This window comes from Xyrauchen texanus, chromosome 23, assembly GCF_025860055.1.
Source record: "Xyrauchen texanus isolate HMW12.3.18 chromosome 23, RBS_HiC_50CHRs, whole genome shotgun sequence".
Lineage (NCBI taxonomy): Eukaryota > Metazoa > Chordata > Actinopteri > Cypriniformes > Catostomidae > Xyrauchen > Xyrauchen texanus.
In genome coordinates this window covers 41,378,747-41,393,672 of record NC_068298.1, presented here as the reverse complement: position 1 = coordinate 41,393,672, position 14,926 = coordinate 41,378,747, and the positions used below count along the sequence as shown (strand labels likewise).

Sequence of the window (14,926 nt, the reverse complement as noted above, 5' to 3'; positions counted from 1 at the left end):
CAAGCCATTTAAGAGGGGAGATTACACAGATGTGGTCCTCGACATCATTGGAGGTGAGAAGTCACAAGCTCTCCATGGTATTCAAGGTGTTGTAGGGGATGGCGAGCCTTGGATTGAGGAGGAGGAGGAGAATCTGCCAGTTCCTCCTGAGGCTGATCCAGAGAGCGCATTTATATTGAATCTCAGCTCTGTTCCTGTGGAAGAAGCTGGATCCTCATTGGTTGAGCCAGTGGTAGTTGCCACAGGATCTCAGAGGAAAGGCTTGAAGCGCCCTTCATCAAACAAAGATGATGATTACAAGGCACTTCTGCAAAAAGAGACTGAAAGGGCAGAAGCACAGCTTCGTCTGGCAGAGGAACAACTGACTCTGACCAAACTGCAGCAAACCAAGGCCAGACTTGAGATCCGCCTCCTAAAGGCTACGCTCAGACAAGCTGGTCTCTCCACATCAGATGAGGAAGTCTGAAATTATTGTGGAGTATTTGACATTAAGTCTTTTTTTAATTCAATACATCTATATTTGAAACTTGTTATAAATATCCTCAATGTACAGTGTTTTTGTTGTAGGTCTCAGATGAGCGGACTGCTGGAAGAGGATGGGGTGGGGTTTTTCTTGTTTTTAGTTTTTTTAAATGTGTGTGTTTTCATTTCAAATAAAAATAAACTTATATTGACCCCACACTGGCTATTCTACTTGTTGCTTTTACATATCTATAGTTCTACATTGTGATTTCCTATCCTGTTTGAGCACTGGTTATCCAGATTTGGTGATCCTGAAAAGTTCCTATCCGGATCAGATTGATCCAATCCGATGTTGCTTTGAAAAACTAGCTCAAAAGTAAGATGGATTACATGATCACGGATCGCAAAAAAAAGGATTACTAAATCCGGATCAATTTTATCCAGATTAAACCTTTTGAAAAACCGGGCCCAGTTGATTGGAGCGTCTTAATTATTGCCCTGATGGTGGAAATGGTTATTTTCAATGCTGTAGCTATTTTCTTATAGACACTTTTCATTTGGTGAAGCTCAACAACCTTTTGCAGCACATCAGAATTATATTCTTTGGTCTAACCCATTGAGATGGTGACAAATTGAATTTGGCCTGTGTGTTTCCTCATATTTTACCCCTGTGAAACAGGAAGACATGGCTGGACAATTTAATATTCCTTGTCACTCTGTTCTAAAAAATGTCAAATATGAATGGAAATATACTTTCACACATAAAAATATGTAGGGGTGCCAATAATTGTGGCAAACTTGTTTTGGAGAAAAATATTGCTCCCCCTTTCAATTATTTTACTTGTAATGTTAGTTGATGGCACTGTATATATACAGGACTAGCTACTATACTACAATACTTCTTTAGAAGTATAGTTAAGTCCTGTATCGAGGGGTTTACAACGTAAAGAAACATTTGAACAGAAACAACAGCCTTCTGCTACAGTGTATGTATAGCTGTCCTATTCTTCAACAAACAACTAAAATTGTATAAGGAATAGAACATGCATTAATAGCAGTTGTGTTTAGATGTGAAATATTTCTATTGCAGTAGTAAAACTCTTGAAGCCAGAAAAGTATTTAATCTAGCAGCTTTCTAGATACAGCACTTATAATGTAATGTTCCTCTTTGACCTTACATGACAGCCACATACGTTTAGGTTAATGTGTACATTCTGACATGTGAATTGTGGGTATGTGAATAACTGACCCATTTGAGCTGAATGTTACGTGTTTAGACAGCAGAGCCCTGAGGATATTTCTATATGAGCCGTTAATTGCTGTCTTAATGTTCTGCTTAAAGACTCTGAGTTTACTCAGCACTTTAGCATGTCATATGTCCATGAAGACACCAGACGCCTATGACACTGCTTATCTTATATCCTAATTAATATGGAATTAGAAATTAATTCCTGAACATGTTAACGTTAACTATATAATTGCTGATTCAGCAGCTATCACCAGCTGACTGGTTTCCAATTCAGCAGAAGCCATCCTTGAATCAACTCAACACTCTTTGTGTTGACCTGCATTTTTATTTTTATTTAATTTTTTATCAATGACTCTATACAATACTTCTCTGTTAATACCTGTAGTTTCACCTGATTTTCAGTATTATTCCATGAATCCAAAATCAAAAGAAAATTAGTCATTAAAAATAAATTATGGCAATTTTAGCACCATTAATATATATATGTATGTCTTTAAAAAAAACAAATTTAATACTCATTCTAAATACAAAAAAGAAAAATAAATTGCCCTAGTTTCAGTATGGCCACATCCACACTTAAATAGTTTTGTTTAAAAATTTATTAATTTAGCCACATTTACACCTCTCATTCACTAGAATTGGATTTTTCTACACATTCTCACACATTCTCCGTTACTGTATACTTTGTAAAATTATGAAATTATGAAACTGATATTGGAGTTTTCAAACTTAAAGTAGCGTGGAAGAGTTTTGTACGTTTGCATAGAAACTGAAATGTTTAGTATTGACATATTAACATCATCTGAAACGTAAACTTTTTAATACTTGAATCACTTTTAAAACAAGATAAAATCCTTTGGGATTCAAAGAATCTAAAGTTTCGAAACAATTGCTACAGTGCAAACACAAATTAGGAAATGAGTGAAACACACTTCAATGTTACTCCATAACATTGACAGATTTTCAACTTTTATATTTGGTGAGGTTTGATGATAATTTAATTCAGTAATACGAATACTGGAAATCATTATACTTTTTATTAGTCGAATTAATCTGGATGTCATTTATACATAAACATGTCAAATAAAAGTCTTTGTCTGCCAAAATTTCTATTTCATTTACTGATAAATTAGAGTCCTGATTTGGGATTAGGTCTGAGTATTGAACTCGTTCACCTGCAGTGGTATCCTAGTAAAGATTGTAAAAAATAAAGACCAATTTGAAATTTTAATTATATTTTTGTTTATTTTGAAATGTAATTTGGATTTAGAATTGTTTTTAAGTGTTTTCATGTTTCAGTAAATTAATTAAAGTAATTTAATTACATTTCTTAAGCAAAATCAACTGGTAGAAGTGAAGTGCATGCAAAAAAATATCCCTCAATCCACAGCCTAACCTAGAAGGCCGATACAATCAATGTTAATAGTAGTGAAGATTTAGTCAGCAGATTCATTTTATACTTACATTCTCTATAAATTAACGGAGCCTACATTCAAGTCCTGATGAGAACCACATTTTCCATGCCTGTAAAATGATGCCACTAGAAATATGCCTGACATTCAACAAGGATGCAGTTAATCAAAGAAAGAACATAAGTCCATGTTTCTATTCTTCTAATGAATTGCAGACCACCCATTCACACTACCAATTTCTTATGAATGTGCTGTCTTTGTAACTCTGATGCTTGACATGGAAAGAACAACGCAATAGGATGCTGGCAGTGCAATAAATGGAGAAGAAACTAAATTCACTTGACCCAGCCCATTAGCGCAATTTCACCAAAACCCACTTGCGCCTACTTGGCGCATGCTTACACGAAAATAACAAAACTAATGGCCATGCCCACTGACTTGTGCATATGTTTTATCGCAAAGCACTGCACTTAGTGCTCTTAAAATAGGGCCCTATCTTACAGTTTAAATAAGATGTTGTTTCATATTACATTATTGACAATGAGGTGTTGTTTTTTGCTTTTATGATAACAAGAATCATAAATAAATAATAAAAAAATCGAATATATATATATCTATCCTATGATGGTGAGATATGACCTTAACATGTTTTGGAAATGTTTCATGAGATTCTCTCTAATGCATTCATATTCAAAATAACATGTTTGTTAAATTAAACAGAACATATTTACCTTGAATATATGTATTTATATGCAGCTCATCCGTTTTATTTCTATAATATTCTTGGGCAGGCTCTATGTGTTATTTTAATTTTGATAAAAAAAATATATAAAGAAAATCGTTTTGGTATGAAGACATCCCCATGGCAACAGCATCTAGAAGCAATCACAAGTTCACTTCTAAGACATCAAAGCAATCCATTAGCTTATTCCCATCTCCCTCGCTTGCATTTTCCGCTCTGAATAATGGAGCAAAATATGAAATGATTGCATTCATTATTGTGTGGGCCAGCAGAAGGATTTTTCAAACTTTGATTAATTGTGAACAACAAGCGATGTGTGTGGCCAGCACTAGCTCCAAGTGAGAACCTGATAACAGATTGTGTTAATAAATAACCTGCTTACAGCCAAGCTTTGTTAACAAGCATTTAAACAAATCATTGTCTAATAGGTAGTTTAGACAAGACTAAAATATTCTCCACACATACTGTAATTTCCTTTTCTATCTTGTGAGGAGTGGTGAGAAGTGTTTGAGACTGTGATCTTCATGTAATGCAGCCAGTCTTTGAATTTGAGAAAAGGAGAGCACAAATGAATGTCTACTGGTAACATTTAAAAGACTCACATATCAAAGCGTTCCCAAAAGATCAATACATGCAATATACAGTCATGCAAAAGTAAAAGGCAGTAACTACACATTTTGTCAAATTAAATTATAAGTGATTTCAGCTACTTTAATTATGGCTCAACTTTGCCTAGATACACAGAAACAGAGTGGGAAAATTGCACTTCAAAAACTAATAGCAATATATATATTCTCTCTCCATGTTATTACTATAAAATTAGATTTTTATATGAGTGCTGACAGACACTCATTAAAATGCAATTTATAATACATCTTTACATCTATAGTGCATCTTTTAAATACATTGTCATTAAAGTAGTGTTGCAAAGAATGTTTAAAAGGCAAAACACAAAAACAAAACCTAAAACTTAATTCCTACATTTTTATAGTAACTTACTTTTTTTGCCAAGTGCTATACATTTTTTAATGTATGACTTTGATAGTGAAATAAATGAAATATCCATTAAATTTGCCAAACTTTATCAGGTTAGTCACATCAGATACTGATGTGTCACATAATATATTGGGGGCACTTATTAGCAAGTACAGGGCTCTACGCTAACTTTTTTCCCAAGGAGTACATGCGCTCCTAAATGAAAAAATTTAGGAGCACACAAAGAAATTTAGGAGCACAGTGAAAATTAAATACAGAGTTTATTAACAAACAATTTATTACATACATATTTATACTGCGTGTATGAGTGTGTGTGCGTGTACTAAGGGACACACATCTGTGGAACAGCACATACCTCCCAAATCGCACAATGAACCCATGCCTACTAAAATCAAAGGATATCAGTTGTCCAGCTGCTTTTGTATGTTGACCGTCTGGCATACTTAGAGGTCAGCCAGTGATCTCTCATTATCTCAGCAATTTGACCGATCATCTCCACACATTGTCGTATGTGGGATTCATGTAAACTCGGTTTTTGTAGTGGAGTCTTGATAAGCGGCCCAAATTTGATGAAAGGTTCTTCTTCTTTCACAATGAAGTATGCAATGTTTATCTTTATTTTCAGCTGCTTCCAATTCTCCTCCTCAGACTGCAGCACTTGCCTCCTCAAGGCTGCTGACACCGAGCCTGATGGTTTCTCCTGTCTCATCCAGAGCACTGGATATGCCACCATGAGATGTTATGTTTCGCTACACTATCTCTTTTCAGATTAGCAATGGGCATTCCGGCTCTTTTCATAATTGGTGTTAAAACAATTCTAATTAAATTATTAAATGTAATTACACTCTACCTTAACCACAATGTATTTAAAAATGCATTGATTTGTTAAGAAAAATAATACTATTAAACATTTGCATTTAAAGTATAACTTATTGTATATAAACAAAGTGCATATAAATCTAACCATTCAAATACAATCTGAACAACATAATAAATTGGCTCCGCCCTCCCTCACGCATCTTTGGTTCATTGGTTGACACTGCGTGTGTGATTGACAGGAACAACAGGTGAGGCTTTTAGTCTGAGCAGTCAGAACTAATGTGTGCGCTTGAGCATTTAGGCCGTTATTTTTAAATCTTTTGATTATTCGTATCTTAATTTCTTTTTAAATATTTTTATAAATAGATTCTGATATGTGAGCCGGCTCCCAACGTTCACCTACAAGAGCCGACTCGTTCGCAAATGACCATCACTATTTCAGATGCGGGTTTCCTGACACGAAGGACGAGATGCCCACCTGTTTCTGCCCTCTACAATATTTGCAGAACATGATGTTGTTTTCGAACTCTGGCCATGGGAATTTTTTGAGACAATTCGCATTGAATCTATATGTTCTCCCTCCACCGGCTACAGTGGACGTTGAAGTGACAGCTGTGGTCACGGTAGCTTTGCTCTCAGCATCCCTAACGTTAGCCGTCTCCGGTAAACCTTGTGAAGAGACTTCATTAGTTGAACCTTGCGAATCCCCCTCGCCAAATTCCTCTTTCTCCTCATCTCTTTTTCGCTTAAAATAAAATGCGATGTCGCCTATACCGATACTTTTTTCCATTGTTCACCTTTCTCTCTCTGACTGGACCACGTCATCACAGAAAACTCTGCTTGTGGAATGTGGGTTTTGTCATTTTTAAACAAATATCTTAAAAAGGGGGGGTTACGTTTGTAATCTTTAATCACACACTGTGCTCATAATTCATTTTTCCAGTTCGCACACATCTATTTTTAGGGGCAAATCCGAGTGAAATACTCCCACTGTAGAGCCCTGAAGTAACCATCCTCGAGCAACTGTTTCCTTAGTTATATCTGTGAAATAGTCTGTACTTATTTTGTGTACTGTACTTATACTCTACACATTTTCAGCTGTTTCTTCTTCTGCATCATTATTTAAATAATCTATTATTATATTGGTCTATTATTGTGGCATAATAGCTTAATCACTTTACATGTCAGTTGCTGTTCTTGGCCAGAATAAGGTGTAGTAAAATGCCTGGATATCAAAGACTCATCATTTGTAAACTGCTAGTAAATATAAACAGGTTATCTTTTTCTATAAGACATGTTCTCTTTATTGAAAAACAATTAAAACGTAATATCGGTTTGGTGTTGATATATAATCTTTCCTTGTGGCAACTGATATGTCGGAGTGTCTTCCAGTTGGTTTTGTAGCTCTCGTAAACCGTTCATAGTTACCCTAATTTGCCATCTTTTTCCCCTGGAATACTGCATCCCAAATTAACCACACAGGCCACAAGACTGAAGCAGACAGCAGCACAACTGTCTGCTAGTTTGTAATTAGGTGTCTCACTGATCTCGGTAAGTCCTCTGCTATATAATTTTGCCTAAGCTAAATGCATGAAGTAGTGTATTAAGTAATTCCTAGAGTTCCGCAGTAGGTCCACACTCAAATGGGGAGCAGTTTTCAAAGATTATTTGAGGCAGTTTTGTGACACATTTTATATTAACCTATGGATCACATTTTGCATTCCCGTCAACAAATTGAATTCTGGTTTGTGGGGAGATACTCCATTGTCTTACAAAGCAATGATTATTAATAATCAAGTAGGCTATACCACTTTAGGGTAGTATAAAAGGCTCATTTTTAGGAAACGACCGAGGTGCCTTTTGTATCACAATGACTTAATATTGATAATTAACTGCACAGTAAACTATGCTTCGTTCACACAAGGGCTGAAACGATTAGTAGACATTCTACATACATTTTGATGAGTGGTGGTGGCGTAGTGGCTAAAGCACCGGGCTGTTAATCAGAAGGTTGCTGGTTCGAACCCCACGGCCACCACCATTGTGCCCTTGAGCAAGACACTTAACTCCAGGTTGTTCCGGGGGGGATTGTCCCTGTAATAAGTGCACTGTAAGTCGCTTAAAAGCATCTGCCAAATGCATAAATGTAAATTTTCATTGTCGAATAGTCGTTTGATCTCATTTAACGTAACAAGATCATATGAAACTCTAATGATGACACAAGAGCAGCACTGCCGTTCACTCCTGACTGAGGAGAAGAAAAATTACACAGATCACAGTCCAGATGAACTCCAAACTTTCCAAACAGCTTCAGGTGATGTGGATCACAAAGTATGAGGGATAAAATGCAAAAATACTAAATAAATAAATACAGAAGTACTGTTGTTGTGGGAAACACCCTGGTGTTAAATCTTAAATGCAGTTATATTTAATGCATTATAGCTTTATTAAAGTTCAAACAATATGGAAGAAGATCATATAAATAACTACAAACTTTGAAAGTGGCATTTTTCTGTGGGGTCAGTGCCTCTTCTATGAGATGCGTGAATGTTCCTATCTAAGCGGGAGAGACTGAAACTGCAGCCGGCTGATGTACATTCTGTCGCGAGGACGCTCATCCCTCGAGCGCGCTTGCTTAATGCTTCTAGATTATAACCTGACAGGTCGCGACTTATTTAATCATATGCGTCACTCTGCAATTCTTATCGTGAAGAAAATTGGCAATATGCAAAAATGAAAAAAAAAATGTTTAAAATGAATATAATGTTAAAAATAGAAAAGTTTTTAAATATCTAAAAATCCTTAATAAAAATATGCCTTCACCTGAGAAGCAGCATATAAGATATTTAGACTTGCTTTTAGAGAATAGATCTTGAATATAAGTAGATATTGTCTTTTCTGCACTCGCAGAAGTATAATCAAGTGAAAAAATATATCTTGTTCAGTACCACCGCTCCCTATAAGCAGACTATGCGTAGGGCACCAACTCCCTAGGGGTGCACCATCTTACCCTAGGAATGCCCCAGAAAGCCACCGGCTGCCCTTACTTGCACGTTATACGTTATTCAAGGACCCGAAAGCAGTTGCGGAACACAGATGAGCATATAATGCGAGCCAGGGACCCCACCGTCTCCTGATTCCCCTTGGTGCCTGCCCCCTTCTGATTTCCCCTTGGACCCCACCCTCTCCCAATCCCCCTTGGACCCTGCCCCCTTCAGATTTCCCCTTGGACCCCACCCTCTCCCGATCCCCCTTGGACTCCGCCCTCTCCAGATCTCCCGATTTTGTAGTTCACGTTCTTTGTCATGTCTTAGTTCTCTGTTTTCTGGTTCCAGTCTTTGTCATGTGATCATCCTGTTTGTCATGTGACCTTTCATGTTTCATCATGCATCAGTTAGTCTTGTCTTTTGATTGGTTTGGTTAATTATTCTTTTCATCTTGTTTACAAGTCTTGTCTTTTTATGTTGTTACCTTTTGTTTTGTGTTTTTATAGCCCTAGTGTTCTCTTGTGCTTTGTTAAGTATTGTTATTGTAATGTTAGAATCAAAACAAGTCAAGTGTATTCATTTATATCTTTCAGTTCAGTCCTATCCAGTTTTTTCTTTTGTCTCTTTTGTATTGTTGTAGATAAATCTAAACTGATCGAGGGTTCAGCATTCATCATCTGCCCCTGCCTGTCCTGCCTTGCAATGTTAGAGCAATATAAGAAATGCAATTTCAAGACATCATATTTATTGTTAGAATACATGTCATTTGTACTTAAAAAAAAAAAGCTGAGGTTTGATGAAGGCTAATAGTGTCCTTGAAATATGAGAGTATTTTTAGTACCTTGCTAACGTCCTGATGTTAATTTTAAATGCTCTTATCACATATATATTTATTTATGCTCTTATCACATACTTGCAGGAAAATAACTTTTATAAGGCCACAGTTTTTCAAAACTGTAATGCTTACTTAATTATGTTTATGATGTGTATAACTTACATTCTTCTGCTGATCACAAATTAAGATGTTTGGAAGAATATTTCAGCTCTGTAGGACCATAAAATCCAAATTAATGGGTGCCAAATTTGTGAAGTTCCAAAAAGCAAATAAAGCCATCATAAAAGTAATCCATATGACTCCAGTGGATTGACGTCTTCTGAAGTTAAACACTAGGTGTGTGTAAGAAATAGATCAATATTTAAAACTTTTTTACTAAAAATTCATGAGGGTCGAGGTCAAGCACTTTGGCAAGTTCACGAGAGAACTGATACTTGAAATATGGAAAAAACTGAAGTGTTGTTTATAACAGAGGAACATAGATAATCATACATAGATGCCCCATTCGGCTGGTTTGGATACATAAACTGCGGCAGCATCTTAGAACAGTTTGAATTGCTTTCAATGCAAGTGAGTGAGTGGAGGAGACGCCTCAGACCTAGCTCCTTGCTCAGAGCGCTGCATAAACTGCCTTTGTGTCGAAACAGTATCGCAGTCAATAGAAACAGCTGCTAATAAGGGAGCTACGTATAAATATCTATGCAGAGGAGGCTTTTGCGCTTATATCATGTGACTCCATCACTCCACTCTCATCAACTAGCAAACGGACATTTTTAGGGAAAAAGTTTTAAATATTGATCTATTTCTTAAACACACCTAGCTTTTCGCTTCAGAAGACATTATTTAGACTACTGGAATAGTATGAGTTATTTATTTATTTATTACTTTTATGATGGCTATATGTACTTTTTAGAGCTTCAGAAACTTGGCCCCCTTTTCACTTGCATTTTATGGCCCTACAGAGCTGAAATATTCTTCTAAAAATCTTAATTTGTGTTCTTCTGAAGAAAGACAGTCAAATACATCTGGGATGGCATTGAAGTGTGTAAATTATGAGAGAATTTTCGTTTTTGGGTGAACTATTCCTTTAACATAATTGTCAGGTATTGTTCTTGACTTGGCTAAATTCTTGCCCTCATTGGAGAAAGGTCCACATTTTAACGCTGTGGAAGTGTTGACCTAGATAAGGATATAGAGCTCTCTGATTTGTCTCTCTGTTGGGTGACAGGAAGATTATAACCCATAGAAGTGTGTATCAGCTGTCTAATGAACCTTTAACATAAGGACAGATTAGGTAAGACAGTTAGACAGTGTTCGTCTATCACAGTGTACGCTGTATGTGGCACTTGTGAAAATATCACCTAAATTCTATATAATCTATTAGAACAACAAGGGAGAATATAATGGTACTCCACCCTATTACTTGCAGTGCAACAGTATAAAAGGAGGACAAAAAATAAATACAAATAAAAAGACTGATAGAAAATCAATTTTCCTTTTCTTAACACATCTTTCTACATCTTTGTCTTGATTAAATGCATGTCAGGCTTGAATAAAGGACACTGTTTTATTAAGTAGGCGGTCTGTTCTAATCTGTTATGACACTAACTGAAAATAAATTCTTAACCCTTTGCCTGATCTTAACCAAAATCTACTCCTAAAATAAGAGGGAAGTGATTGATTGATTGATTGATTGAGTGATTGATTGATTGATTGGCTGACTGACTGACTGACTGACTTGAGTTTGTTAAAAGCCCCAGACTCCAGCCCCTAACCTTAGCCTTAAGCCTAACCCTATAATCTGATTGGTTGACAGGGAGGTTGATCCAGGAATATGTTCTACTTGGCTAAAGCACATTTTGCAGTTATGATTCAAGGCATTATGTAAAACATGTGTTGAAGTATACAGTGTGCCGGTCAGTACATGGCAGCACAAGAAATTTAACTAGACCAAACAAACAAAGGGGTTAATTTTTTTCTGAGATGTCAATCCACGCATCTTATCATGTGGCTCGTTGTGCATGACACCGCAGAGACTCGTGCTATTCTCCGCAATCCATGCACAACTTACCATGCGCCCCATTGAGAGCAAGAACCACTAATCGCTACCATGAGGAGTTTACCCCATGTGAATCTACCCTCCCTAGCAACTGGGCCAATTTGGTTGCTTAGGAGACCTGGCTGGAGTCACTCAACACACCCTAGATTCGAACTCACGATTCCAGGGGTGGTAGTCAGCGTCAATACCCGCTGAGCTACCCAGGCCCTCGGTGGGAAACTATTAAGATCGTTTTTGCTCTGTGAGGCAATCATGCTCGAAGAATGATTTATAAATGATGGCCTGAAGATCCATGAACATCAACCTTGTGTCTTCCTCTTGGCTCGAGCCAAAGGCTCTTGAAGCAGCTGGGAATTGTCATATGGTCTTCACTCCAAAACCCCTGAAGTTGTTGGTTTTCAAAGACAATTCTTCATGATCTCTTCTCCACATTTGGAGAAATTGGAGCACCTGAGGGTATCACAGATTTCACATTGAGATATTATTCATGCATTACGAAAATCCTTAATAGTTCCCATAGAAACAGTACTGTGTCTGCAGGAAGTGATTACAGTGACTCATCTGCTAGAAGAAAAGAAGAAAGCAAAGCTAGCAGAATAATTTCAAGCCCACTCCACAGACAGTCGATATAGAGTTATCTGACAAATCTAAAGGTTTGTTGAGTTAATTTGAGAATCTCACGAAAACTCCCAAGAACATACCAAGGCCATATTTCACCCCAAAATCAGAAGAAAAATAACAAGCTATGCTTTGCATGAAAACATGACGTATATTTTAGGACCATTAAAGGAATATTACAAGTTCAATTCAGTTAATCTCAAATAAAAGCATTTATGACATAAAGTTGAATTTCCACAAAATAAAAAAAAATAATAATATACAAATTGACTTGTTGCTCCTTTTTCTTAAATGGTCATGAAACCCCAAAACATGTTATTTTAGTTAACAGTTATGCAGTCATTATATTTAATACTAATCAGATTGTGGTTCATTTTTCTGAGCCATTTCGTTCTTTTGGTTTAAACACTAGTAACTTCACAAACTGTGAGTTAAAGACGTAACATCTAAAGTGTGATTGGTTAGAGAATACATTTCTACATCATTAAATTCTGAGCAATTTTCCACATTATTGATGAGAAGGAATGCTTCCATCCTACTTGTTTTTGTCTCCACTCACATTTTGAAATTCAGCCATCTCTGTCATGAGTGTGTTGTGGTAGTTAGTGAATTGTTGTTCTTGACCCCCTCCCTTTCCCGCTTCCCACCCACTACCCATCCAACTTTATATTGTACATCTTTTTATGCCCATTTCATGAGCCTTTTTTTTAGGTCTGAGGTGTTAATGATAGAAGAATCAAAAATCGTGGTTACAATGAGGCACTTATAATGGAAGTGAATTGGGATCATTTTTATTGATTTAAAAGCAGAAATGTGAATTGTATTGTATTATAAAAACTTTCAGTTAAAGCTTGTGTAGTATTTCAGCTGTAAAGTTGCTTAAATCATAGTTTTTATGGTCATTTTAAGGTTTACGTGTTACGTTGTCATGGCAACAAAGTTTGGATATAACTTCACACAGAAAAGGTAAGCAATTTTAACAGAAAAAATTCATGTTAGCACATATATTGTTTTCCTTCTTTTTTAAAGAGAAGAGGTAGAAGCCTATATATTTTTTGTCATAATGAGCATTATACCACAATTGATGTGCTGTAATGAGAAATGAATGAAAATCAGCGTTGAAAGTAATGACAATTACCAAAATCTCAGAATTAAAGTGTAGGGCCCACCACTCTGATTATGGCAACATTATTCAAATTCAGGGTGAATATGTATGCAAATGTCATGACAATAATGTCCCAATGCAAAAAGTCTTATTATAAAAAGGATAATTCTGGTGAAATCCTCAATATGGACTTTTTTTCATTTTCTTTATGCAAAATATAATTTATATTTATTTATCTCTTTATTTTAGGCTGAGATTTGACCTGAACATGTATTTGTAAGATTCACCATAAGATTGGCCTTACTTGTGTTTCAGATAAATGTAAGGATGTGTCTTTAGATTGCACACCCCATTTAGCCAGGCATTTCTGCACCACTGTCAGATTCCTTAGAAAGTGTTTAACCAAGAGGAAATAATTTGTCTTCCAGTGGAACAAGCTGCAAGGTAGTTCAGGTTTTTTTTCTTATTGCCTCTCCTGTTTTGTAGTACTGTTTTAAGAGTGAAGGAGATTAGGGGTGGGCAAGAGAGATTAGGCAAGACAAAGAGCCCCTTCTCTTGCACGGAACGTAACATAACAGAAGATGCTCTCTGAAAGGGGCCACGGATAGAGGGAGTTTTTTTTAATTCTTCTTCCCCAGCTATTTTCTTAATAAATGTCTTAATAAATAGTAGTAATGTGATTTTTGTTGAAGTACAAGCACTTAAAGCCAGTGAGGCTCAACTGGGGTTCCTCCATTCTGGAAAAAAAATCACAAAGGAAACTAGGGCAAAAATACAAATAAATTCACTATTATTTGGTGAGTGAGGTCTGTGACTGAAAAGAGTGGAGTCGCTGCCAAGCGAGTATTTTGTATTGCGCCTCGAGAGAGACAGCCAGGGATGTTCAATAGCACATGCATAATTGCTAATTAATCCTTCAGGTACTGAGAACTGTGTGTGCCAGGATGTTGGGGTGGGGTGGGGAGGGGGGTCCAATTTAAATGAAACCTGATCTGAATCCAATTTGAATGACACCTGCATATTTACTGTCAGGGAAGAGAGGAGGTCAGATATGCCCAGGGGTCACAGAGCTGAGATGCTTTCAAACGTAGAACACAATGTGGTGAAGCTCTAAATATAACCTGCATTTGTGGCTTTTTGCTATAGATAAAGATACCATTATGCCACACCGCAGGCAAACATTCTTCCGGGTTCTTTTAAGCAGCAACTTTCAATGGTGGATATGAGCAGCACTGCAGTTTTAATAATTTGTTAAGCATTGAATAATTTAACAATGTTTGTTAATGTTAATAAAAGCTAATATAAAGGGATGTCCATGGTAACATAGTTGGATCTTTTAGCACTATCCACAAAACCAGTTTTAACTTCATTCAATTGGCATGTATTTTGATGGACATGTGACCGGTTGAGGAATTCACATCCTGATGTGTTTAGCACACTTCTAATGTCTGAGAAATGTGCCATAAGGAAAAGAAAAGTAATAATAATAATAATAAAAATCATCTGACATGCAACATGGGTCTTTACCGCTTAAATAGAACCACATATGGTGAATAATAATATTTGGCATGTTCAGTAATCAAACTAAATATTAGCTGATTTGGACTTACTGCATTCAAAATAAATGCACTTTGTAGGGGGC

The 14,926-nt window shown here is 36.4% G+C and overlaps 1 protein-coding gene across 1 annotated transcript in view; it reads left to right on the top strand.

Annotated features, from left to right (window-relative positions):
• Nucleotides 1–14,926, top strand: part of LOC127662987 (X-linked interleukin-1 receptor accessory protein-like 2) — a 422,943-nt gene that overhangs the window by 97,596 nt on the left and 310,421 nt on the right. The window lies entirely within an intron of this gene.